Source organism: Watersipora subatra, chromosome 5 (assembly GCF_963576615.1).
Source record: "Watersipora subatra chromosome 5, tzWatSuba1.1, whole genome shotgun sequence".
NCBI classification, from domain to species: domain Eukaryota; kingdom Metazoa; phylum Bryozoa; class Gymnolaemata; order Cheilostomatida; family Watersiporidae; genus Watersipora; species Watersipora subatra.
The window spans coordinates 26,307,530-26,333,332 of record NC_088712.1 but is presented as its reverse complement, the minus strand read 5'-3'; the positions used below and the strand labels follow the sequence as shown (position 1 = coordinate 26,333,332).

Genomic DNA, 25,803 nt, shown 5'->3' with positions numbered 1-25,803 from the left:
TTACAGCCGAGCTAAATAGGTTTTCTTACAATTCTCGTTGGAACATATTTGTAGAAAACATTTTTGCTACGGTGCCTACGCAATAGATCCATATGTAATGTTAGTTGTTGTTAACACAGGTTCGCTGTTAAAATATACATCCATGTGTTATCACGTAATTTTCTACGTTTTCAGTGTCACATATCTGCTTTGTTAACACTTTGCTTTTACTTTTGTTCTCTCCCTCTTTTGCCTTTCTTTTATTCCGGCCAAACGTCTTTTCGTTATCATGTTATTAAATATTATCGTTCTTGTGGAGGTAATACAGAATTCGAATCGAAGTCGAATCAAATCATTATAGTTTTGAGCTTTATCTTTGCTAGCTGTGTATGTCGTAAATAATCAAAGGTATTAACTGTCAAATAGTATAGACTTATTGAGTAGTGCTTGAAATAATGTATTTATTGTGTGTTGTTCACAGTCTGAGAGTTAACACATAACTGAGGCAAAACGACAGAATGGCTTAGGTAGCTATAAAATTAACATTAAGCTGTTTATGCCTACAGTGCTCTGACTTTCATAAAAAGCCTTAAAGCCTTGAAATCACATAATTGCAGTTACATGCAAATATCCTACATGACTAATAAGACTACATGTCATCATACTTTTCCCAAAGAAAACAACAAGAGATATGTTCAGAATTACAGCATGTATACCTCAAACTGCTATTAGATTTGAAAGAAAGAGTAATACATTAAAACCACAAGAAGTATATAATGAGTATGTGTACAGTTTGTGTAGAAGTAATGTAATATAATAAAGCATTCTTAATGCGAACCATAGCTAATGTTAACTCATTCGCACCCGACGAATTTCTAGGCGATTAGCCCCAGATACCGCTGATTTTTCAGAAAATTGTCGTAACTCAAATTACTACTACAGGAGACAGACTTGAGATAATTTATTCAATCAAATTTCAAAAGAACCAACCAAGTCTCTTCTTTCAAAATATATTACATTCATATAGACACCTTGTGTCTCTTTTATGTAGATCCGTGCCTCAAAGAAGGTAGTTTCAGGAAGTTTCTAATTTTGAAAAGTTGTCATTTGCTGAAACAAAGTTAGATTTGCACCATAAAAATTACAAAATATACAAAGTTTGACTGAAATTACTCATTTATTACAGACAATACATATTTATGATTATTATTTATACATATGCAGTTAGTCATGAACATTAAAATCATGAAACTCTAACTTCAAACTTTTACTCACGAGCATCATCCTTCAAACAAAATCATAGCAAATCTATATGCCAATATAACTCAAATAAAACATCATGAAAATGTTTCAAAAAATACAAATATGTTCAATAACTCTGTTCTTGACTTTTCAGACTTCATAGATAGCTCTAAGAATCAATATGATCCTATCGAAACCGAAAGATAACGCTAGTCCGACTACGGCTGGCAGAGTGAAGAGTGCATTTTTATTCTAGCATTGTGGTAGTCCCGGAAGTGTGACGCAGGGCGGGAGACGATTCAAGACGCTCCAGCTCGCTCTCTCTGATCTGCTAGCGACCGAGAAGGACGTGCCTTGACCGACGCTCTGGCTACATTCCAGCTATACTGCTACGCACTACCAGGTATAGTACATGGTGTCAGATAGCGGACGTCAATACTTACGCGTGTAATAAAAAGGAGGCAGCCGAGGTTTGGTTGAACCTGTGTTTTCGAACAATAGTATTAGCATTTAGGTTAAGCATTAAAGCTAGTGTGGTCCTTTCTCAATTCAGAGAGCACATTGTTATTTACGCAGTACCGGGTTGAGTAACTGGCAAAAAAATACATTGTTGTAATTGCAACAAGTTTGATTGTTCTAGTACTTATAATCCATTGTTTATCTGCATTTTCTCTGTGGTACGTCAGTGTCCATCTGTTAGGTTGAGTTTGGTTGAACTCCCTGGTCACTGGTGAGCGTTGAACATCCACAATAATGGCCGAAGACAATCACTCTAAGGATGACCGGTTTGTGCAGAGATTGAGATGGGCTGATGGAAATTTAGCAGCAAGCTGGAAGGTTTTCAAGGGACAACTGTCGATTTACATGATTGCAAAGAAATTCAGTACAATGGACGAAGATGAGAAAATTGCCAATGTATTGTTGTTGATGGGTCCGGAGAGTGTTCCTATTTATGATCAGTTTGTGTTTAATGAGGAACAAGAGGCACAGAAGAAGACCTTGACGAATGTGTTACGTTACTTTGATGCACATTTCGAACCTGTAAAAAACATTATATATGAACGGGTCAAGTTTAACAGTCTGGTTCAAGGAGACTTATCAATACACAAATTTATTACTACGATTCAATCTCAAGCTGATGTATGTGAATACGGCACCATGCGAGAAGAATTAATTCGTGACCGCATCATAGTGGGTGTCAGTGACAACCGTTTGAGAGAATACTTGATCGACCTTGAAAATAATGACTTGCAAAAATGTATCAGTAAAGCTAAACAATATGTCAGTCATCATGAGCAATCAGCTAAGATGAATAGACAGACTGAGGTCAACCTAGATATGATAGGCAAAGGGAAGTCTGAATATCAGCCTAGGGGTCAACAGCAAAGAAAGCATCAAAGAGAAACTGCAAAATGTTTTTACTGCCCAAGAGGAAACCACAAGGCAGAGTTCTGCCCTGCACGTAAATCAGTTTGTAGGGTATGCAAACAGAAGGGACATTGGGCCAATTCACAGGCATGCAGAGGTAAGCAGGGAAAGCAAAGAGCAGCTCATGAAGTTGAAGATATTGATGTAGATGGCTTATATCTCGGATCGGAATCAGATTGACTAGAGGTGATAAACGGGAGCCCCATGACAGAAACTAATAAGGCATGGTTTATTGAGATATTAGTCAACAAACAGCCGATTAGATTTAAGGTAGATACTGGAGCAGCAGTGACCGCAGTCCCAAGTTCATTGTCTAGTATGTTCCCAGAAATGGAGGAGTCGTCCAAAACTTTGAGGGGAGCAGGCAACTATAAGTTGAGCATAGCCGGGAAAACAACGGCCGAGCTTCACCTACGAGATAAGCAGGTGATGGAGACAATCTATATAGTTGAGGGGTTGGTTACACCGTTGTTGGGGAAGCCAGCTATCTCTAAACTAGGGCTGATAAAGTTTCTGCATGAAATACAGGAAGACAGGTCCTGGGTTGAGAAATTTCCGGAAGTCTTCACAGGACTAGGCGCAATGCAAAATGAAGTTGTGGTCACACTTAAAGATGATGTCAAGCCCTTTGCTCAAACAGTTCCCCGAAGAGTGGCAGCTGCAAGGAGAAAACCTCTCAAGCAAGAGTTGCTGCGAATGGAGAAACTCGGGGTAATTCAGCGTATAGAGGAGCCGACAGATTGGTGTGCACCTTGTATTGTTGTACCAAAAAAGAACGGAAAGATCAGGGTATGCATCGATTTCACCCGATTGAATGAGGCAGTAAAAAGGGAGCTTCACCCATTACCCAAAACAGAGGAGACGCTGAGTGAGCTTGGGTCAGCAGTAAAATTTTCAAAGTTGGATGCAAACTGTGGATACTGGCAAATGAAGCTCAGCCCAGAAAGTCAAAAGCTTACCACCTTTATAACGCCATTCGGCAGATACAAATGCAAACGCTTACCGTTTGGGATTAGTTCTGCACCAGAGATCTTCCAGCGGGAAATGCAGAAAGCATTAATGGACAGCGAAGGCGTAATCTGTCAAATGGATGATATTCTGGTTTATGGTGCTAGCCAACAAGAGCATGACAAAAGAGTAGAAGCCGTCCTGCAGAAGCTGAAATTAGCTGGAATTACCTTAAACAGTGACAAATGCCAATTTAACACACCAGAGGTGGTCTTTCTGGGCCATGTTATTTCTAAAGAGGGCATTAAAGCAGACCCGGAGAAAACTGAGGCAGTGCGAAGTTTTAAGGCACCTACCAACAAAAGAGAGTTAAGGCGGTTTTTCGGAGTCCTAAATTACCTCGGAAAATTTTTTCCTACATTGTCTCGAGGAACGCACAATCTACGGCAATTGCTACAAAAAGACAAGGAATGGGTCTGGGAAAGTGCGCAAGCTAATGAGTTCGATCAGTTGAGACAGACGATCTCCAAGGCACCCACGTTAACACCTTTCTGTTTGGAGGCACCAACAAGACTGAGTACAGATGCGTCTTCATATGGGCTTGGAGCCGCTGTCCTACAGCTGGTCAAGGGGGAGTGGCGACCGGTGGCATATGCATCACGCAGTCTCACTGCAGCAGAGCAAAAATATGCTCAAATAGAGAAGGAAGCACTCGCAATCTGTTGGGGATGTGAGAAGTTTCATTACTATTTGGCGGGTCGTGAGTTTGAGGTGGAAACAGATCACAAGCCACTCATATCAATCCTCGGAGACAAGGAACTATCCAAGCTGCCATTACGTGTTCAGAGGTTTAGACTCCGAATGATGGCTTACAGCTACAAAATTATGTATACACCAGGGGCAAAGCTAGTTTTGGCAGATGCCTTGTCTAGGTCTCCATTGAGTGTAGCGGAAGTTGAGGGGGACGCAGATTTGGTCGAATCTCTTGTTGTGTGTGAGTTGGTTGACTCACTGGCTATATCTCCTAATCGACTTGAAAGGATCAAGGCATCTCTTCTGGAGGATGCTGCAGGAATGAGGTTGTTGAAATACATTGCAGAAGGCTGGCCGCAATACAAGGATGTAGACCCGACTGTGCGCAGCTTTTACACTTTCAAGGATTTCCTTTCAGTAGTACAGGGGATTGTGTTTTACAACAGCAGGGTGTTCATCCCGGAGCTGGAAAGACAGTCAGTACTAGCCTCAGTGCACAAGGGCCATCAGGGAGAAACGAAGTGTATACGTCGGGCTGTGGAACTAGTCTGGTGGCCAGGAATGACCACTGAGATCCGGGAACTGGTCAAAACGTGTCCTGAGTGTGCCGAGTTCCGTAGACGGCCCAGAGAACCGCTGATGCGCGCAGAACTGCCTGAGAGACCATGGTGGAGGTTGGCTGTGGACATAATGGAGAAAGAGTCTCGGTCATACTTGGTAGTAGTGGACTACTTCAGCAGATTTATTACAGTGCATGAGTTGGTTGACTCAACCTCGTCAGAAGTCATCGTTAAAATTCTCCAAAAGTTGTTCTGTCTGATTGGAGTACCAAATTCGGTTATGAGTGACAACGGTCCACAGTTTAGTTCTGAGAGTTTCAAAAAGTTCATGAGAAAGTGGGACATACAGCATGTCACAAGTTCACCTAGGTACCCTCAAAGTAACGGTGAGGCTGAGCGGGCGGTACAAACTGTAAAAGCTCTGATGAACAAGAATGTCAATCTTGATGCGGCACTCTGTTCATATCGAGACACACCATTAGCCAATGGCTACTCCCCTGCACAACTGTTGTTCGGAAGAGGGCTAAATTCGATGGGATTTTTGAATGGCCGCAAGATCGACTATGCGAGGCTACTGGAGACAGAGAAGTTGCAACGGGACTACCAAACATATCAGTATAATCGAAGGTACAGGACTAAGGCACAAGAATCAGTCCCGATTGGACAAGATTTAGCCATACAAGACCCAGGTAAAGAGCCAGTGAGGGCAAGAGTTGTGGCGGCACAGGGGCGTGAGGTTGTAGCCATAGGACAATCACAAAGGCTGTGGAGGCGAAATCGGCACTTAACCAGACCTTGTAGGGATTCAGAAGCATCGGTTCCAGGTGTGGTAGCACCTCGTGGTGAAAACTCAAGTCCACAGTCAGAGTCAGGTGTGGTTTCACCAGCGGTTCAAGCTGAGTTCGGCACAGGGGTGGATGTAGAAGTACCAGCGGTACCCGACTCTAGACAGGTGCCGACAATTGCTGAACCGGAGCCATTGACGGGTCATGACAGTGGTACAACGGAGAGATGGTCAGAAGAGAGTCAACGAAGATTGGAGGTTCAACCCTGTGACCCTCGTGCCTCACCAACAGTGACCAGGAGGGTGACAACCAGAAGTGGCCGGGTAAGTAGGGCACCTAAGAGGCTAAATATATAACTTTTGTGTGGTTTTTTTTTTTAGCATGAGAAATTTCCTAATTGGCAACTCAATCGTCAAAGACGTTGTCAGCTCACAATGGGAGACCATTTGCTTGCCGGGGGTAGGTTGGCAGGAAGTCATTGACTATGTTCTTGATAGAAGGGAACATTTCCAGAGGTCTTTCATATACATTCATGTAGGACCAGTCCGATTCTCTAGGCTTCATAGGACTCAGAATAGACGGGAGGCTCAACTTATGACAACCTACCTGGGTACGGTGTGGAGCATTTTTGAAAGATGGGATCATAGGCTAGGTAGTCTTAAAATCTTCCCTATATTGTGTACAATTTACCCAATGGACTTTAGGGTGTACAATGATCATCTGGCGGCCAGTGTTCCTGGAGGTCATGGTCGTCAGATTTTAACAGCGGATTACGCTGAAAATTCTCGCGTAATAAGGGGCATGGTGGTGGAAGAAAATAAACATATCACAGCTTTTAATGATTCCAATGGATTGTGCACACCATTCTTGCACCATACCATTTTTAAGAGAAATAGAGGTTATTATCGCTTTCGGCTTAGGTTTTTGAAGGATGGCCTTCACCCAACCCGAGAAATTGTGAGGCAGTGGGTGAGGGAGCTTAGGGAAGTCGTGATGCTGAATAATGCTAAATGGAGTGGTCTCCATTAGATTTTAATTATATCGCTGATAGGACAGCTAACTAGTTAAGTGTACCAGGAAAGACCTTTCGTTTTTCCTTCAATTTCTTGAGAGGGACAGTTCATAAATGATGAAAAAAAAAATACATGTATACTAATAATGTAACTCCATGCACTACTCAACTCGTGATACTGCACCCGTGTTTGGATTGTCGGTTTTAGGTGTGGTTGCACCTTCACTAACACTGGATTGGAGGAGAGCTTAAGAGGGAGGTGTGGTAGTCCCGGAAGTGTGACGCAGGGCGGGAGACGATTCAAGACGCTCCAGCTCGCTCTCTCTGATCTGCTAGCGACCGAGAAGGACGTGCCTTGACCGACGCTCTGGCTACATTCCAGCTATACTGCTACGCACTACCAGGTATAGTACAAGCATAACGATTCAAATTGGCAAAATTAAAAGTTAATAAAAACTTTGAAACACTAAAAAAAATGTTTTGATTTGATTTATGCAGTCTTTCAATGTCTTACCACTTCTGAATCTGCATATTTACTTCAGGAGTAGAAAAAAAATTATCACAAACGATAAAATTTCAAGTCGGCATGATGATTTCCGGTTGTGGTAGAAACTGAGATGGGTGTACTAACTTGGTTATAACTTTCGCTGGAGACGTCATAGAGGCAAATTTTAAAGTTTGTCTGATTGGCCAGAAATTTATCTTTCTAACTAATTAAAAATGTTCTTTTATAGTTTAAAAATAACGATGCAAGGAGTTGGCAAATTTCAGACGCGAGTTAACTCGCGTTGGGTGCATAGCAACGTTATAAATATGCGAGATGACTCGCGCCTGGGTGCGAATGAGTCAAGTGTCTTGACCATATCGTATTGGTGGTTTTGATACCCTGCCAGACCTAGTAACAGTGACATTTGCATTGTGTGTAATTTGTGCCGCACTGGTTGGTACAGTCTCACTTGAATTGGTGGTGACTGTTGGAGCACTACTTGCTGGTCTATAAAATTCGTGGTTCAGGCCAGAATTTTCACTAGCTCTAGGCATTGAGCATACATCATAGCGAAGCAAGTTTTGTTTTCTTGCCCTGAGGAATGACTGATTTTTTCTAACCACCTTTCCCCCTTCCAGCTCGACATGGAAACTGTGAGGCGTCCCAGCATGGCCAATGACTTTTGCTGGAAGCCATTGCCTATGACCCACTCTGCACCATACATGTTCCCCATCACTAAACATAGCAATTGTTTTATCGCTAGCTTTACCAAAAACATCTTGACCCTGGCGCTTCCTTAAAAGGATATCAATGTTCTTTGCGTTTAGATTTTTATAGCGCAGCTGCTCAGTGCAAAACTAGACCTAGACTGCAACAGCACAGCGGGGGTGGGCAGCCCATCACCTAAGGGTGTTGAACGGATGGTCATTAAAACGTCTAACAATGTCTGGCCTGTTTCTAAAGCTTTTCTGAGGCTATTCTTTATGGTTTGGTTCATGCGCTCTGCTAGCCCATTACCCTTGAAAAGTAGGGGCTGCTGGTTATGTGTTTGATATCATTCTCTTCAACAAAACACCTAAACTCGTAGGAACTGTATTGCGGTGCATTATCACTCAGTAGGATCTCAGGCTTACCAAAGTTTGCAAATTGGCGCTGCAATAGTTCGATCACAGTTCTAGAATTTGAATTTCTGAGCTCGTAACAATCTGGCCATTTTGAGTATCTATCCACAATTACCAAGTATTCTTTGCCATTTAGATTGAAAATGTCTGTGGCCACATACTGCATTGGGTATTCAGGCACTTCAAAAGGCTCAACTGTCGGTAGTGATTTGGCTCGGCTATGCTCTTGGCAGCTAAAGCATGAATCAACCATTTCTTTTACATGTGCAAGGTAGCCAGGCCAATAGACTGAATTCTTTGCATCCTCAATTATACACTTAACAGTGCCCAGATGCCCAATTTGCATGATGTCAAGAATTTCTTTTTGCATTCCTGCAGGAATAACTATTTGGTTGTTGCGTAATATCAAGCCATTGTTACATGTGAGCTCGTTTTTCAGATTCCACAATGGTTTGACTCCATCTAGGCAAAACCTCCGATGTGCTGGCCACCCCTTTGTAATATATGATTTGAGAACCTCCACAGAAGGGTCCTTGCTGGTGAAATCTACCAGTCTATCTCTGAAAAACACATTTGGCAAAACTCCATATACAACAGCTTGTATTTGCTCATTGTTTCTCAAATCATAGTTTCAGAATTTTCACCTACCCTGTTCAAGTATGCCCTGCTAAGTGTGTCTGCCAACATCAACGATTTGCCTGGCACGTAGACTAATTCAAAGTCATATAGCTGCATGCGTAATCTCATTCGCAGTAACCGTGCTGTTAAGTCATTCAGGCCTTTCCTCATGATACCCAAAAGTGGCATATGATCAGTTTGCACTGTCACTGCCTGCCCATACACATACTGGTGAAATCGCTGCAGGCCAAATTGTACAGCCAAAAACTCTTTTTCTATTTGGGCATAAGCCTTCTGTGTGTCAGTAAGTGCACAACTAACAAACTCTATTGGCTGTCCCTCCTGCAGAATTACTGTACCCACACCATTTTGGCTACTATCAACCGAAACAGTCACTGGTTTCTCTGGGTCAAACATTCTCAAAGCTAGCCCTTTTGATATTACTGACTTTATGCACTCAAAAGCTTGTTTATGACCCTCTGACCACTCCCACACAGAATTCCTTTTAGTGAGCTCCCGGAGTGGAGTAGTCAAAGTAGCTAGATTATCACAAAATTTTGAAAGGTAAGTGACCATTCCTAAAAACCGCCGAACATCTTCTTTGCAAACTGGGTCGGGCATAGCAACTATGTCCTCTACTTTTGCAGGATCTGCTTTTATAACCCCATTGCCTAATATATGACCCAGGTATTTTAGTTCAGTGCGTTCAAAGAAACATTTGGACAAGTTCAACTTCAGATTGACAGCCTTGCATCGCTCAGGCACTGCAGCCAGAAGTTTGTCATGTTTAGATTTAGTAGGAGCATGCACGAGCAGGTCATCGACATACACCTCAACACCCTCAATGTCACCAAACAACTCGCTCACTGTTCTATGAAAAACCTCAGGCGCAGAGCTAATGCCATAGGGAAGCCTCAATAATCTATATTGGCCAAAAGGTGTGGCAAAAGTGGTTAGCATGCTACTACTATGGTCAAGCTCAAGCTGCAAAAACCCTGATGTGCAGTCCAAGCTGGTAAAGATTCGAGATTTTGACAGTTTAGCAAATATCTCCGTGACTGTTGGCAAAGCAAAATGTTCTCTACAAATGCATTTGTTTAGCTCTGAAGGGTCTAAACAAATTCGAAGAGCCATTTGGTTTAAGGACATTGACAATTGGATGGACCAAGTCGGTAGACACCCTCACTTTAGCTATAGTACCATTGTCTTCCATCTCAGAAAGCGTACACTTGAGTTGCTCTCTGAGCCTGAATGGCACGCGCCTAGCAGGTTGTACAACAGGCTTACAATTATCTTTCAGTCTCAAAGCGTGTTTACTAGGCAATTAGCCTATCCCATCAAAAACGCTGGGATACTGTGATGCAACGCTATTTGTAATGCTATCAGCTGTGCACACCAGACCCAATGTTTTGGTACTAGGCAAACCCAACAGAGCTACCTGTCCATGGTCTGTCACCACAAAATCATGTGCCGAAAAAACATTACTATATTCAATAGACAGTGATACTACCCCTAGTACATGCAATTTATGTCCCCTAAAAGACAAAAGTGATTGGCTATGTTTTCTCAGTTGAAGCTTTGACCTTGTAAGGAATTATAAACAGACTTTGGCATGACATTACATGAAGCCCCTGTATCAACTTTAAGCTGTATTAGTCGATTTTCACACTTAACGTCAATAAACCATTCCTTACCAGTGATGTCTGTAGTGTTGATTGTGTACGCAGCATTGTCATCAGCAATAATCACCTCATTAGCCCTGGCTATAGGTTTAATGTCAGCATTGCAGGCCTTGGAATTTGCATAGTGACCAATTTTCCGGCAGTCTTTGCAGCACTTGCCGTAGGCTGGACAGTTACGGCGAGCATGATTTCCTTTGCAGAACTTACAGTTTCTGATTTCCAGTGGCATGGTAGTGGGGCTGTTATTACTAGCTGCAGTGTGCCACCGATTTCTATTGGTGCTGTGTCTGCTCATTAATGTGTTTACAGTGAGATCAGGCATTTCCCCTTGTGTATGTGTTCTGTCAGCATCTGACTCACAGTTGACTATTGCATTAATGTTACCAGGTGGCATATTTCTAATATTTTGCATGTATTTCGCAGTAGCCTCTGCTCTCTGGCATATATCCAAACATTTGGCTAATGTTAAATCACCATCAACGCCAAGCAGTTCTTCACGCGCTCACTCAGAATTTATTCCAAATACAATCCTATCCCTTAGTGCCTTGTCACTCTCCGCCTTATGAAAATTGCATGTTGACCGCAAGTCTCTCAGTACTGTGACATACTTGTCAAAAGGCTCACCCTCTTGCTGGACTCTACTGTAAAATTTGTACCTTTCAAATTCCTCACGAACTCTAGGAGCGAAATGTTTTGTGGAAGCTTCTTTGACCGGTGTTATTTTTTTAGCATTCTCAGCAGATAGGTTAAATGTATGAAAGAGTTATTGTCCCTCTGCTCCAAGCAGTGTGAGCAATGTCGCCACTTGTATTTATTCGTCTTTAGTAGATTTTTCTGAAGCTATCATATAGAGGTCAAATTGCTGTAGCCATGCTGACCAGTTGCGACTTGACTCACTTGGATTGCCAGTAGACTGTTGTACAATAAAATTGCCTGGTGGTCTTAAGCCTCCTTCAGCCATGTCACACTTGTAATAAAACGGATGCAATCCTATGATCCTACTCCTGACACCATGTCAAATAGTATAGATTTATTGAGTAGTGCTTGAAATAATGTATTTATTGTGTGTTGTTCACAGTCTGAGAGTTAACAGACAGAATGGCTTAAATAGCTATAAAATTAACATTAAGCTGTTTATGCCTACAGTGTTCTGACTTTCATAAAAAGCCTTAAAGCCCTGAAATCATATAATTGCAGTTACATGCAAATATCCTACATGACTAATAAGACTACATGTCATTAACTACTCGGTGAATTGAAGCTCATAATTAAAGTAGCTATATTCCTGCAATGGTTTTCAGTATACATAAATTTCTAGTATACCATAGTGAGCATTGATTATGCACCTAGTAATTGATTTTGAGTGATTTTCAGAAATGCTTGTAGTAAACAGTGTATTTAAAGGCCGGCTCATAATTTTTATCTTTTATAATAAATAATTACTGTTTCAGAAACCTGATCAGGTTTCTGGGTGTGTGTCTGGCAAACTGCCATGGTTTATTTCCGCATTAACACCTTACAATAATTATGAGAACAGGAAACATCTTCCCCTTTTGAAAACCATAATTTATATAGATATTGTAAACATAACTGTAAACCGAGTAAACTATATGATATAAAGGAACAAGGTTCCTAAGACTGATTATCCATATTAGGAAAATAAGGCACATGGCAAAATACAAACTGAAAGCATAAAACTAAAAACAACAAGGATCAGTGCCAAATTTTGCAAAACCTTCCAATAAAAGCTGCTTTACATTTTCTCTATCAACCTAGTGGGCGCTATGACCTTGCGTCCATAACGGGTGACTGGTGGGGGCTTTGGGCCGACTACAGGTGTTGCCCTACTAGGTGAATCTAACACCTGGTTGCCTGTATTATTATTAATCTCTGGTGTCAAATCATCAGTATCTGCCTTTGGTATCCATTGTAAATGCCTTCAATTGCGCCTTTACTTTTGGCCCTTTTGGCGCTCTACAATGTATGAACAAGGGCCATTAGCCTCTCCTGTCACTTCCAAAGGCTCTGACCAGGTTTTTTCAATGTCATCTCTCATCCCAACTTGATCACCTGGGTTTAGTGGAAGCAACGGACAAGAGCCTTGTTTGTATCTATTGGCTTTCCTTTCTGTCTTATTGACATCCTCCTCTGTCTTATTGGTTGGCATCATGTTCTGTGGTAGCGACAGCATTGTAGTTCTGAAAGGACGCCCAGTCATGAGCTCAGCTGGCGAGAGACCTGTAGCTTCAATAGGAGTGGCTCTATATACCATTAGAGCTAGTAAAGGATCCTCCTGATCTAATATGCGTTTGACAGTCCTTACACTACGCTCTGCTAGTCCATTTGATTGAGGGTATTTCGGTGACGAAGTAAAGTGCACGTAACCATACTTGTTAGCAACTTCGCGGAAGGCTTTGCTGCTATACTGTGGGCCATTGTCACTGACTATCTTTTCAGGCACACCCCACCGAGAAAATGCTCATTTAAGCATGTTAATTAGGGCTTCACTTGTGGTCTCTGTCAAGTGCACCAGTTCTACGTATCTCGAGAAGTAATCTGTTACGACGACATATGTCATTTCATTGTGTACCAGCAGGTCAGTTTCAACAACTCTCCATGGTCCCTCAGGCAATGGGGTTTGCCTGATAGACTCATTTACCTGAGCCGGTCGAGTTTTCTTAAACAATCCACATCTGGCTATCTTGCCTTTAATATCCTTGTTGATTTGTGACCGCCAAACAGCTACGCCAGCTCTGAGCTTACATTTGTTTACGCCCATGTGGCCCTGGTTAATCACATTCAATACCTCCTCTCTCTGATCAGTGGGAATTACAATGTATGCATTATGCAGCAAGAGTTCGTCTGCCACAGATAGGTGAGCTCTATTCCTGTGAAAGTCAATGAGCGCTTCAGATTCATCCTTGAAATACCTGGGCCATCCTTCAGTAGTAAATTTTATAGTCCATACAATGGTGTCTTCAGTCACCGATGCCGTTCTGATTCTATCAATGCACAATGCTGACACAGGTAAAGTTTCTAACAGTTCATTCACGTAGTGGGCTACTTCCCTATCATTCTTATCCTCACAGCTGTGCACTGGGTGTCATGATAAACAGTCAGCTATTAACAGACGCTTTCCAAAAACATGCTGTGCCTGTGGATTGTATCTCATTAGCCTCATTAACAGTCTCTGGCATCTAATAGGGACAGCATTGAAATCACAACCCTTGAAGAGAGGCACCAGTGGCTTGTGGTCTGTTACCAAATGAAAACTGTCCAAGCCCCACAGTTACCGATCAAACTTTTCACATGCCCATACACTTGCCAAGCATTCCTTCTCTATCTGCGAGTATCTTCTGCACTCTGCTGGTGTAAGGACTCTGGATGCAAATGTGATAGGTTTGTCATTACCTTCATTGTCTCTCTGTAGAATGACGGCACCGAGTCCATAGCTGCTAGCATCAGCGGCTACTGTAGTCTCTTTATTTGGGCTGTAAAATGCCAGAGTAGGAGCTGTCAGGAGTTGCTCTCGTACCTCTTTCAGGGCACTTTGCTGTTCCAGGGCCCACTGCCATACCACATCCTCCTTCAATAAGGCTGACATTTGTCTCATGGTTTTGGCAAGATTAGGGATGAACCTGCCCAAGTAATTTATCATACCAATTATCAATCTCAACCCCGTAGCATCTTCTGGTGGCTTCATATTCATGATAGCCTCAAATTTGCTACTATCCACACTCATGCCTTCTGAGCTGAACACATATCCCAGAAATCTTAACTTTTCCACTCCAAACATGCATTTCTCCTTATTTAGTTTCACCCCATTGTCTCTCAACTGTCGAAGGACAATATTCAAACGCCGGTTGTGATCTTCCATGTCATGTCCTGTGGCAATAATGTCATCCTGATAGGCAACCACTCCATCTATGCCCTCTAAGAATTCATTGATTTTGGCCTGGAATATTTCGCTGGCTGAGCTTATTCCAAAAGGGACTCCTTTGAAACAGTATCTTCCTTTCGGTCCAATAAATGTAGTAAGCCTCAGACTTTCACCATCCAGTCTCATCTGATAGTAGGTTGAGGCTGCATTCAAACTAGAGAACACTTTTCCTGCTTCCCTTTCTGTTATAATGTCAGCTACAGTAGGAATAGTGTAATGCTCCCGCTTGATGGCTCTGTTAAGCTCTCTGAGATCAACGCGTATTCTGACCTTCTTTCTACCTTGTCTGGTTTCTTTTGGTACAACCACTATAGGTGAGCACCAATCAGTGGGTTCTGTTACCCGCTCAATGACGCCAATTTGCTGCATTTTTTGCAATTCCTCATGCACAGCCTTCATCAACGGTATGGGTATCATGCGAGCAGCTGTCACTTTAAACGGTTCCACTCCTGGTTTTAGCCAAGTTTTCACAGCCCACCCTCTCATGCACCCTAGCTCTTTCAGTTTATCCTTTTGTCTGCGCACCTCATAGATGTCCAACTTTACTAACTGCATCATCTCAGACAAGGTTCTAGATAATAACTCGTTAGTACATTTTGCTACATAAACCTTGAACTTATACAGTTTGTCCTTGACTAGGGTTTTTGCCATGAACGTCCATCTACACTCAATGGTGCCAGACACACTGTCGAGAACAGCATTGGTAGGTGTCAGTTAAGGCACTGGCTGCAGCTTTTGGTATGTGTCAGCAGTCATGAGCGTCACATCTGCTCCGGAGTCGATTTTGAATTTAATGTCGCTGTTGTTAATTATCAGTTTTACATTCCTCGGGCTAGATTTAGATTCATATTTGACATAAACAAAAAAAAATTCATCAGCCTCAAACTCAGGTTCTTCCACTTCCTGAACTGCCTCTGACCTGCAGCACCTTTGGATATGTCCAACTCTACCACATTTGTGACAGGAACTTTATTTTGCTGGACATGTTTTACCTTGTGAATGCTTCACGTGTCCACATTTCTGACATTTGTCACCTGGTCGTTTAGGTTTGAACCATTGGAATTGACCAGGTTCAATAGGGTGAGCTGCAGTAGCCTCTGCTATATGTGTGGATTCTAACACATGACTAGCTTTGCTCAACTCAGCTAACCTACACCACCTTACTACATTCTCTAATGTTAATTCATCGTCTGGCTTTTCCATCAAACGTTCAGCTAATCTAGAATCATGCATACCAAAAAGTATTCTATCTCTCGTGTTCAGTTCTAATTGATTACCAAAATCACAAGAATCTGCATATCTCCTAATCCTAAACCGAAACATATCAAATGATTCATCCCCATTTGGTTTAGCTTCAAAAAATTAGCTTATATTATATATGTGGTTCTTCCTAGGGTTACAATATGTTTCAAATTTTGCTCAAACATCGTCTATGACTTTACTCTTACTCCCCTCTTACTCTTCCTTCGAGAACGTAGTCTGCGTGTACGCTTCACATACATCTTCTTGGTTTTAACAAGCGCTTCTAATAAGCAGTATACTTGAAGGCCAGCTCATAGTTTTAATATTTTATAATAAAGAGTTACTAGGTCATGTATCAATGCACATGTACCATGAATGCACCAAATTACTGCAATCTTATATGTTCCGTTTTTTTCATATTTTCTCTTTATTGGTCTAACGCATTTATGCTTTATGCTCACTGTAAATATTACAGTCCTTCCATTTTAGGTAATGAACTGATATGTTCTTCTGCTTCTCTTTATACAGCTCATTTTACTGTGGCTGATCAGTTTCACCCAGTCGAGGATATTGATAATCATGACATAAGGCAGCAAATATTGACAGTGTGAGTTAATTATGTATCATATCATTACTTTCATCCGTTTTAGCACCTTCTTAGCAATTCCCTTGTTTCCTTTAGATTGCTGTTTCATTGTTTAGGTTGTTGGCAACCAAGCTAATAGTTAGTAATAGCTAATAGCGAAATACCTTATCTACCTTTCACAGAATACTGATATTATTTTGAGGATGAATTTAGATAAAAGTGGGTTTTACTATGAACACTATGAACAGATTTCAACTATAGCGACTATAGCGACTAATGACGTCATTTCATGCACCTTTTCCTTACAAGTTGTTTAACTGCTCTGAGGTTTTTGTTGATTTCAGCCTTGGAAAGTCTTGGCCATCAGATTACCTCAAACATCGAAAACAATCGCAAAGGGTAGAAACATTGAACTTAAAACCCCTGGAATGGCAATCACGTGACTTTTACGTTGATAATACGTAAACGTATGCGCCATATTGGAGAGCTAATCGAATGCTAGTTCCGTTTGTAAACAAACGGTGAAAAATGACAGAAATGTACATATTGAATAGTTATTTTCCAGCTGGGTGTTAATGAAAGCTACTCCTACACAACGTTTAGAGTGCCCTGATAGAAGAAAACCTATTTATAACATATGGAGTGGGATATATCAAATGATAAGTAGATGTATAATAAATTTTCGTCGACCATGTTACTCATACAAACTGTTGTATTACAAACGCATAAACCCAGCAAATGATATATTCAGGCAAATAACAACTTCCATTATATTAAAATTTATATTACATATGCATAAATGCATATGGAAAAACTTAGCACATGAAGTATTTCGATAAAAACAACACATAGGTATGCTGCCAAAACAGAAACTGTTTTCAAGATTTAAGTGATAATAGCTTATGAATGTATGATATGTATAATACAGTATTTGTAAAAGATGGAATGAACTACTGCAACAACTAAACGGAAATTAAAAACCGTTGTAATAGAGAATAATCAAAATAATGCAAACAAGGAAATGCAGGAATTAGTGTAATCAGATGATTAAACTTATACATACACGTTACAGAAACTGTGTAAAAGGAGATTTGTATACCACTGAATATTGAGCCAAGGTGCATCAGTTTCTTAGAACTAAATTAGATTAGGAATAATAGCACAACAACAGCTGCAGATGAATATTACAGTGATTATATTGTTACTGGCCTTTAAAAAGTACTACTTTAGTATTGTATGCCACAAAGATGCACCTTGCAGTTTGAGTGTAGGATTTTAGCATAATGATGCTGTCGGAGATCATAAAACGACTGAATTAAGTTTTTCATCAATGACACAGTGGTTGGATATGCCATCTGCCGTATCCGTAAGGTGTTTCCCAAAGCATAACACATCACTAGACCTTACACTACTGATAAAATACACCACACAATGGAGTGGATCTGGCTTTGTATGAATACGAAAGTATTGATCTGCAACTAGCAGGATCCTGATGACATCGTCTGATGGACGCACCAATCCTCCATTGTTTTGTAGCTTGAGTAGAGTATAGAGATGTCGGTACTGGATATTTGACTTAGTGGTAACCAGCAACTGACGGCCAATGTCACGACAGCACTTTAGTTAGCTTTTGCACAATGTAGCCAGCTATATAGACTATACTGTTACCTATAACAGAAATTTGACATCTGAAATCAATGAGTTCGACAAACTGATCAACTTCTGGAGTAGCCTGTATGATGAGAATCTCGTTTTGAGCAGTAACATTACCTGTCTTACTAGCATCTGATTCTGCACCACATTTGATGATAAGTCTGCGAAGGTAGCCTTAAACTGAGTAACAGTAGGATTATTATTCCAACCCCCTAAACAAAAGCATCAATTATAACAATTACATAAAATCAACAAAAATGAATGTCTTATTCACATAAACATAGTACCCTTAATAAACAACCATACAAGTAATAAAATAAATGAAAATAAAACAGCTCAAAATGCTACCATATCGCTATATAAAATGAAAATGTAGCAATTTTCACTGGAAGTCATTCACACCCATCTTAGGCATAAAGCTTAATGGTTGACTTGCAACAAAATTCACATTACCGTTATTTGATATGAAAAGATTCACCACGTCTTACCCTGTTGTGTTGTAGGCAGGGTTGTTAAAAATTGATAATTTTTTTTAAATCAAAAAATCGATTTCTATTGTTTTATTTGATTTTTTTTTTATTTAAATCGATTTTTTTTGTTCCAAAAAGATGTTTTATGTTCTAAATTGCAAGTTATTGCTATCAATTTGGAATTTATGATTTGCAGGAGTATTATGTAGTTTTATTACAACAACTAGGAAATGAAAAAAACATTTACACAGTTAACATTTGATAAAAAGGACAGCATAATTTATGCGTTGGACATTAAATCCCAGAAACGAAGATGAAGAATCACAGAGAACAGATCACACAACTGCTAAGCTGCAGACATATTCATAGGCACTTGCTGTGGCAGCTGTCACTGTTTTGGGTGCTGTTTGAGGTTTCTAAATTTATTTTAGATAATAGCTACTTTAAGTTGAGCAACCTTGCAGCACTGTGCTTGACAATATGGTTTTAAATTTAATCATTGAAAAATATTACCTTTAAATGGCTTCAGTCGAACGTTTTAACCTGCTGTTAAAACATGGATCATTGAAATGTTCGTTGCAGATAAGTGCTCAAGGATCAGGCTTATTCACTCTTCTGCGGTTGCGATACCATTGTAAATAATGAGAGTTCTCAGTTGCTTTGTTTGGAAATCTAAAAATTAAAATGAAACTGTAGTAGTTAGTTAGCAACAGTAGTAATAACAATAGTATTATTACTCTTATCTCCTTACTGCTAGCTAGATCCAGGTACAACAATAAATAATATTATAAGCACGACAAACACTTCCTTCAAATATAAATATTTAGAAATAACCTAATGGGTTGTAGTTCCAAAATATTATTATTAAAAAATTCAAAATTTAAATAATAAAAAACCTTCGTTCTGAAGGAAGAACATTTCACTCACTAGCTTATAAATTTATCTAATCACCGACAAAATACAGTCAAACTCGTACACTCAGTAGTGACACTGATCAACTCTCACTCACCCAGTGACTAGTGTAGTAGAACTAACTAGTGGCAGTACTAACTAGTAGTAGCACAACTATTAGTAGTCGTAGACTTGAGCAATAGTAACAGAACTAGTAGTAGAAGTGACTCACTGGTGAAATGTCATGCCTTTTCCTTTAAAAGTCCATTCTTGCGGTTTTTGCAGTTCATGGAATAGCAATAGCACTGTGCACCTACACCCTTATCTTTCGTACATAAATTATTAGTAGTAATCTTAGTAGTCTGTTCCTTTGATTGAGCAGTGTATTCCTGACCTTCCATAGCTGTTAAATCTGAAATTAGATTTCTTTCTCACATTGAACACAATGGAATTAACTTGAACATTAACTGATAATGGCGTCGACCGGATTTCCGTACTCGCGAATGACCTCTTGCCATTCCAGGGGTTTTAAGTTCAATGGTTAGAAAATTACTAATAGTTTGTTATAAAAACTTTATCTTTATATGTGGTTTTATTATAGGGTTAGGTTGTAGTCAAAGGCTATATAACTATAATACATATAAAAACAGCACGCTCCTGGGTTACCATGTCCCTCGTATTCAATAGTTTCTCTTTATGATGTCTTGTTGTTTCAGACATGATGTTTTTTTGTCCCAGCCATTGGTCAGTTTTTTTTGCCGCGTTGTATCAACAAAACTTACTCTCGAGATTAAAGTTTAGCAGTTTGCCTGTTTGGTTGTAGGGAATTGAACGGAACTAGCTTTTACGCTAAACTTTGATATTGTTTAGCGGAGTTGTATAACTGTTGGTTGCATGAGCAGCAGTTCACGTACGGCACAGGTAATGCATTCGATGGAAACTTTACCAATATATAATTGTGTTCTAAGACTATTTGAAAGACGGTTGACCCATGACACGGCAAATAAGAGAATGCGATTAAATGACTCTATCGAAATGGGTGTCTTGTAACCCATTCTTTTCTAATTTCAGCCTGTATTATAGTCTCAGTCTTTCCTAAAAGGTAGATAAGATATTTAATATTGCTTGTAGCTTGTTACATGATGTTTTATGGGTTGGATGACAAGAAAAGATAACTGAAAAAACTACGATTTTATCATAAGCTAACATTGGAAACAGGTCAATTGTATGCTAGGTTACGCCTCTAAATGAACTATAGCCATTAATAGCAACCCGTTCTAAATGACATCGTTTGTGGGACAAAATGCAAAATAGTCTCTAAACTGTTTGGAATGATTCTTATTGAAGCAATAAATATGAAAAATAGTGTGAGCAGAGTGATCAGCATAGTTGATTTGCTGTTTGACAGACCTCTACTCAGGAATGTGGCAGTTAAGGTTTAACTACTTAGTGAGTGTTAGCTCATAATTAAAGTGGCTACATCTGTATATATGTTTCCAATTAGGGAAGCATAAATTATGCACCTAGTAATTAATTTTGATTGGTTTTCACAAACACTTGAAATAAGCAGTGTACTTAATGGCCGACCTATAATTTCTATTTTTTATAATAAAGAGTTACTAGGTCATGTATCAATGCACATGTACCATGAATACACCAAATTAATGCAATATTATATGTTCCGTTTTTTTCATATCTTGCCTTTATTGGTCTAACGCATTTATACTTTAAGCTCACTGTAAATATTACAGTCCTTCCATTTTAGGTGATGAACTGATATGTTCTGCATCTCTTTATACAGCTCATTTTACTGTGGCTGATCAGTTCCACCCAGTCGAGGATATTGAGAATCATGACATAAGGCAGCAAATATTGACAGTGTGAGTTAATTATGTATCATATCATTACTTTCATCTGTTTTAGCACCATCTTAGCAATTTCCTTGTTTCCTTTAATTTCATGTTTTTTTGTTTAATTTCTTTGGCAACGATGCTAATAATTTACTTTTCTGTTGAGGAGAGTTTTGGTGTTGCATGAATTTCAATACCTAAATATTCAACTTCAGCTAGCAGTTCTTACTAGTTAATTCTGAAGTACAAAATCATATATTAAATGCTATTATGTTATTGCAAGATATAGAATGCTATTCGTCGAATGCATCACTTCTCTCCCTCATTTCTGCATTATTCGTCATAAGTTATACTGGAAATGATACTGGGTACAGTTAGGAGATAAATATATGGCCAATGAAAAAGTTAAAGTTTAGTAAAATACATATTAAAACTTAGTATTGTGTATGTGTTTAGTAAGCTGAACTGATTTAAGTTAAATTCAACATCTATGTTATACGTCTGTCTTGAATGTAAGAACTATGTATGGTATGTACTGCTGCCACTGAACATGGTACATTACAATGTTACATTTTATTGCAGATGAAAAATAAATATTGCAGACATTAATCACTAAATACACAAACGTTACTGTAGGTAACTATTGTAACTAAGATTAACTCAGTATTTTGTTTTACTTTCAATATAGGCCTACCACGTACAGCATAGCATGTTTATCGAATTTTGATGATTTTAATGGGTGTGTTTGCATTAGATAACTACAAATGACTACATTTGTCCAAATAGGTAGAAAAATAACTGGCATGTCTGTATATGGATGAAATAATAAATTTTACCATTTCCATTATACCTTATTCATTTCCAATACACGCTGGTTGTATTCATGATTAGCTTTCGGCCGATGAAGACAATAGGGCTTCCTTGACACAAACAGCTTTTCATATGTGTACAAACATATTTTTCTGAGTAAATTTATACAGAAGTCATTAATGTCAATTGGTATCATTTAAAAGTAATCAGAATAATTCATTTGGTAGATCCTTGTGTAAATCATTGAGGTAAATCTTCTTTCGGTACCGTAAATCTTCATGAAAATGCTGTATGTATAAGCCTCACACCAAACTTTTGAGGTTATCTTTGAGTTACAGGAATACAGCATATATAAACCGTACTCATTATTTTCACAGTCAACTAGTTCAAACCATAACTGCCACCATCCCGAGTATAGCAAATAGCAAGTCAACTATGCTGGTCACTAGGGTTACACTATTTTTCATATTTATTGCCTCGGTAAAAGAATTACAAACAGTTTCGAGACTAATTTGCATTTTGTCTCTAAAACGATGTCATTTGGAAGGCGGTGGCTATTGAAGGCTGGTTCACACTACATCGCCGGGTCTTGGTGTTTGCGCCACAATACTTCAGCGATTGTCAATGATAACCGTGTTCACATTATCACAAACCTATCCACGTTTGCATCAGGAAATACTCCATGACATTTATCTTTTTAATTTTTTGCGAAGAAACTTCTCCGTTTTAGCATGTGTGAATCAAAATGTAGTCCCACAGCGACAATCATAAATGGATATGAATAGATCACGCTATCCACTACCGTGAATTACCATCGCTGAAATAGTTCACATTTGAAAGGCGGTTGCCAATGATCGACGAAGCATTGGGAAAGTTTGTCAACTGCAAACTTGCTCGGCGTTTCCCCGATGCTTCATCAATGACATCAATTCATGGTTCAATAATCGACGACCACCGTCAACATGACAATGCCGAGATACCTTTAGCACAGATCGTTATTTTTATGGCATAGCCTAGCTTACAATTGATCCATTAACAACTCTAGCTTATAATAAAATAAGGCTCTTTGAGCTCATTTATCTAGACCTTCAGACTATTAAACATCATTTAACAAGCTACAAGCAATGTTAAATAGCCTATCTACCTTTTAGAAAAGATTGAGATTATTTTGAAGGCGGAGTTTAGAGATTATTGGGTTTTAAAACACTCATATCTATAATTCTAGATCAAACTAAACATCACCAACTTCCGTCCCTAAAAAGCTAGGCTAGGTCACAAAGCTGTGTCAGGAACGTTTTTAGGAACTTCCGTTCCTAAAAACGTCCCATATTTATGGGCGTAGCTTGTTGCGTCGATTGTGTTGTCTGGGAGAAAAATTAAAACGCTGTAAAAAGCCTTGATGACTTCGAAAATTAATGGACCAATCTTTATTTTGAGTACAAAAGAGAAATCCGTGTGTCTGATTTACCTAGTAAAGATGATGTAGTAAAGATTTAAGCTGTCGTGTGCTGTGAGCTACAGTAATTGCTGCTCTAGTAGTTGCCTCTGGTTATTTACAATGTTTACTCTTTTATAGGCTGTCTTCTGGCAGGGCAAGTTGAAACTCTAAACTCTGACATGGTCTGTTGACCTGCATCACTGCCTCTGCTACAGCTGATCAACGAATACAGTCCACTGATGATGATGTCACAGCAATCGGTGACGACGTGCTTGTCAATGATTATGTAAACAAATGTGGGTATGGGAGATTCTATGAGTTTATGAGTGGGCAGGTACCTGTAAGGTGATCTTTCATAGCTTGGTTATTGACCCGTTAACAAAACATTATGTTTGACCTTGAGAAGTGCAACAAAGGCGAGACAGTCACGATACTTCTGGTTATTCCGTAGCTTTTTAACACATGCTCGTCACCTTTCTTTTGGTAAATCGTGTATAAAATGACTTACAATTAGAAAGTCACAAGGTATGCAAAAGTTGATGGAGTTGTGAAGTGTGTAATGATTCGTATGATTTATGTAGACGGAATACTTTTTAGACTTTTTGACATAGTCACTCCGTTTAAATGAATATTCGTTATGTGAGCCGTAATTCAGGTTAATAAGTTATTTGTACTTTTCTGTTCTATTTTCAATTGTTGTGGTTTCAGATTTATTTTATAATTCTTTTTCCACCACTCACCTTATTAGATAATCAAAGAAATGCTCAACTAATTGTATTTCCGTTCATCAAAATATCGTTACTTGTACTTGCTGCTATCATTGCACTCTCTCTCTACAAATATCTTTCATTTTTTATAATAATATATTATCGATTATATTGTTGCCAATGTAAGATCTTTGATTTTTCATCCGTATGATACCACTCAGGAAAATTCAGGAAAATATATTACTGTCTACAGTATTTGAACTAGCAGCTTCTGGCTTGGTAGACCAACACCCCGCCACCTATGACAACCTACTGTCTTGCCACGGGATAGTTTTTCATTTAATTACTACAGATGAGGATATATCATGGCACACCAGACTGTCGGAGTGTTAGTCTTCACCATAATAATATCAGTGTCCATTCTTGTAAAGCCTCAGTTGAAAGTTTAGAAAAAGATCCAGGGCTTGAGATTTGAACTCTTCACCTTCAGCTTGATAAACCAGATTGCTAACACATGTGCCAGTCTACCATCACCAAGCCTCTTTTAACAACTCTACATGAGGGTTTTACACCTGACAGTCTTTCACAGAGTATTGGACAGCCAGAGTATAGCTATAATAGTAAACTTTGTACTGGCTGCTCTCACTAAAGAAATACACAGACAAGCTCTGCAGGTTTCACTATTAAAAGGTTGATGAGCTTGGTAAATGTCACTAGTCAAGTAGTCAAATACACCAGCCTTCACAAGTGCCAATTCAAAAATATTTTGGTTTGTCCTATGTATGTGGAGGTCACAAGCAAGTATAGATGAGTTTTGTAGGTACCACTTTCACTATGTGGACTAGTTACATGTATAAAGACGTCACCAATTACGGAGACAAGCGGTGCAGGTACTACTATAAATATGCACATACATGTAGAAGCGTTATGTGCTGCAAAAGACCAAATTTTTGCACCTAAGTTTTTTATCTTCCTAGTAAAGTAGGGCTCAGTAATAATAGTTTACTACCTGATCAAATTTCCTTTTTATGTTACATATTGGTTATTCAACCTTTGGAGTTATCTTTTCACTCAACTTTTTTGAGGTAGTTGTTTGGCTGAGTGAATAAGTTCATTATCATGCCCAAAGCTAGAAGCATTGCCAGAAACAGGCTACCAACAGTGTTAGGTGCACTCGATTCTACAGTTGCTATTCAGTAATTTCAACCAGCCACCGATCAGATAAAACTTAAGGTTCAGAACAAATGTAATTGCTGACTTTAACATTTTATACGCAGTGATTTTGCCCGACAAATCAAAGTTCCACTTGTCATTTGTGGGTTTTTATAGCATGTCCTCTCAGACTCTTTAAATCTATTTTCAATATTTTCTGATCGCCTACCTCTGACAGTATTACAGGGACTACAGTAGCTTTGATCTATATTGGAGAATACCAAGTCGGATGGGGGCTATCGACAGCAGCTAAACAGATAAGCATCAGCACTAGCATCAGCACTATAGCCTGAGATCTTCATGACTAATTTAAAGATGACTAAACACTTTGCTATGATGATTGAATACTTGCCTTAAAAGAATATGGTTTAGTGTTTGCTAAGTTCTTT

At 39.4% G+C, this 25,803-nt stretch overlaps 2 long non-coding RNA genes across 2 annotated transcripts; one reads left to right on the top strand and one right to left on the bottom strand.

Moving 5' to 3' along the window:
• The first annotated feature begins 26 nt into the window (after positions 1–26).
• On the top strand, positions 27–24,323 carry LOC137396318 (uncharacterized). Its single transcript, XR_010978526.1, has 4 exons — positions 27–119; positions 16,287–16,404; positions 21,163–21,277; positions 23,634–24,323. It is a non-coding gene; the product is annotated as an uncharacterized lncRNA (long non-coding RNA).
• LOC137396846 (uncharacterized) lies at positions 17,152–19,268 on the bottom strand. The gene is made up of 2 exons (XR_010978629.1): positions 19,020–19,268; positions 17,152–18,051 (listed from the first exon to the last, which is right to left on the bottom strand). It is a non-coding gene; the product is annotated as an uncharacterized lncRNA (long non-coding RNA).
• Positions 24,324–25,803: the final 1,480 nt, after the last annotated feature.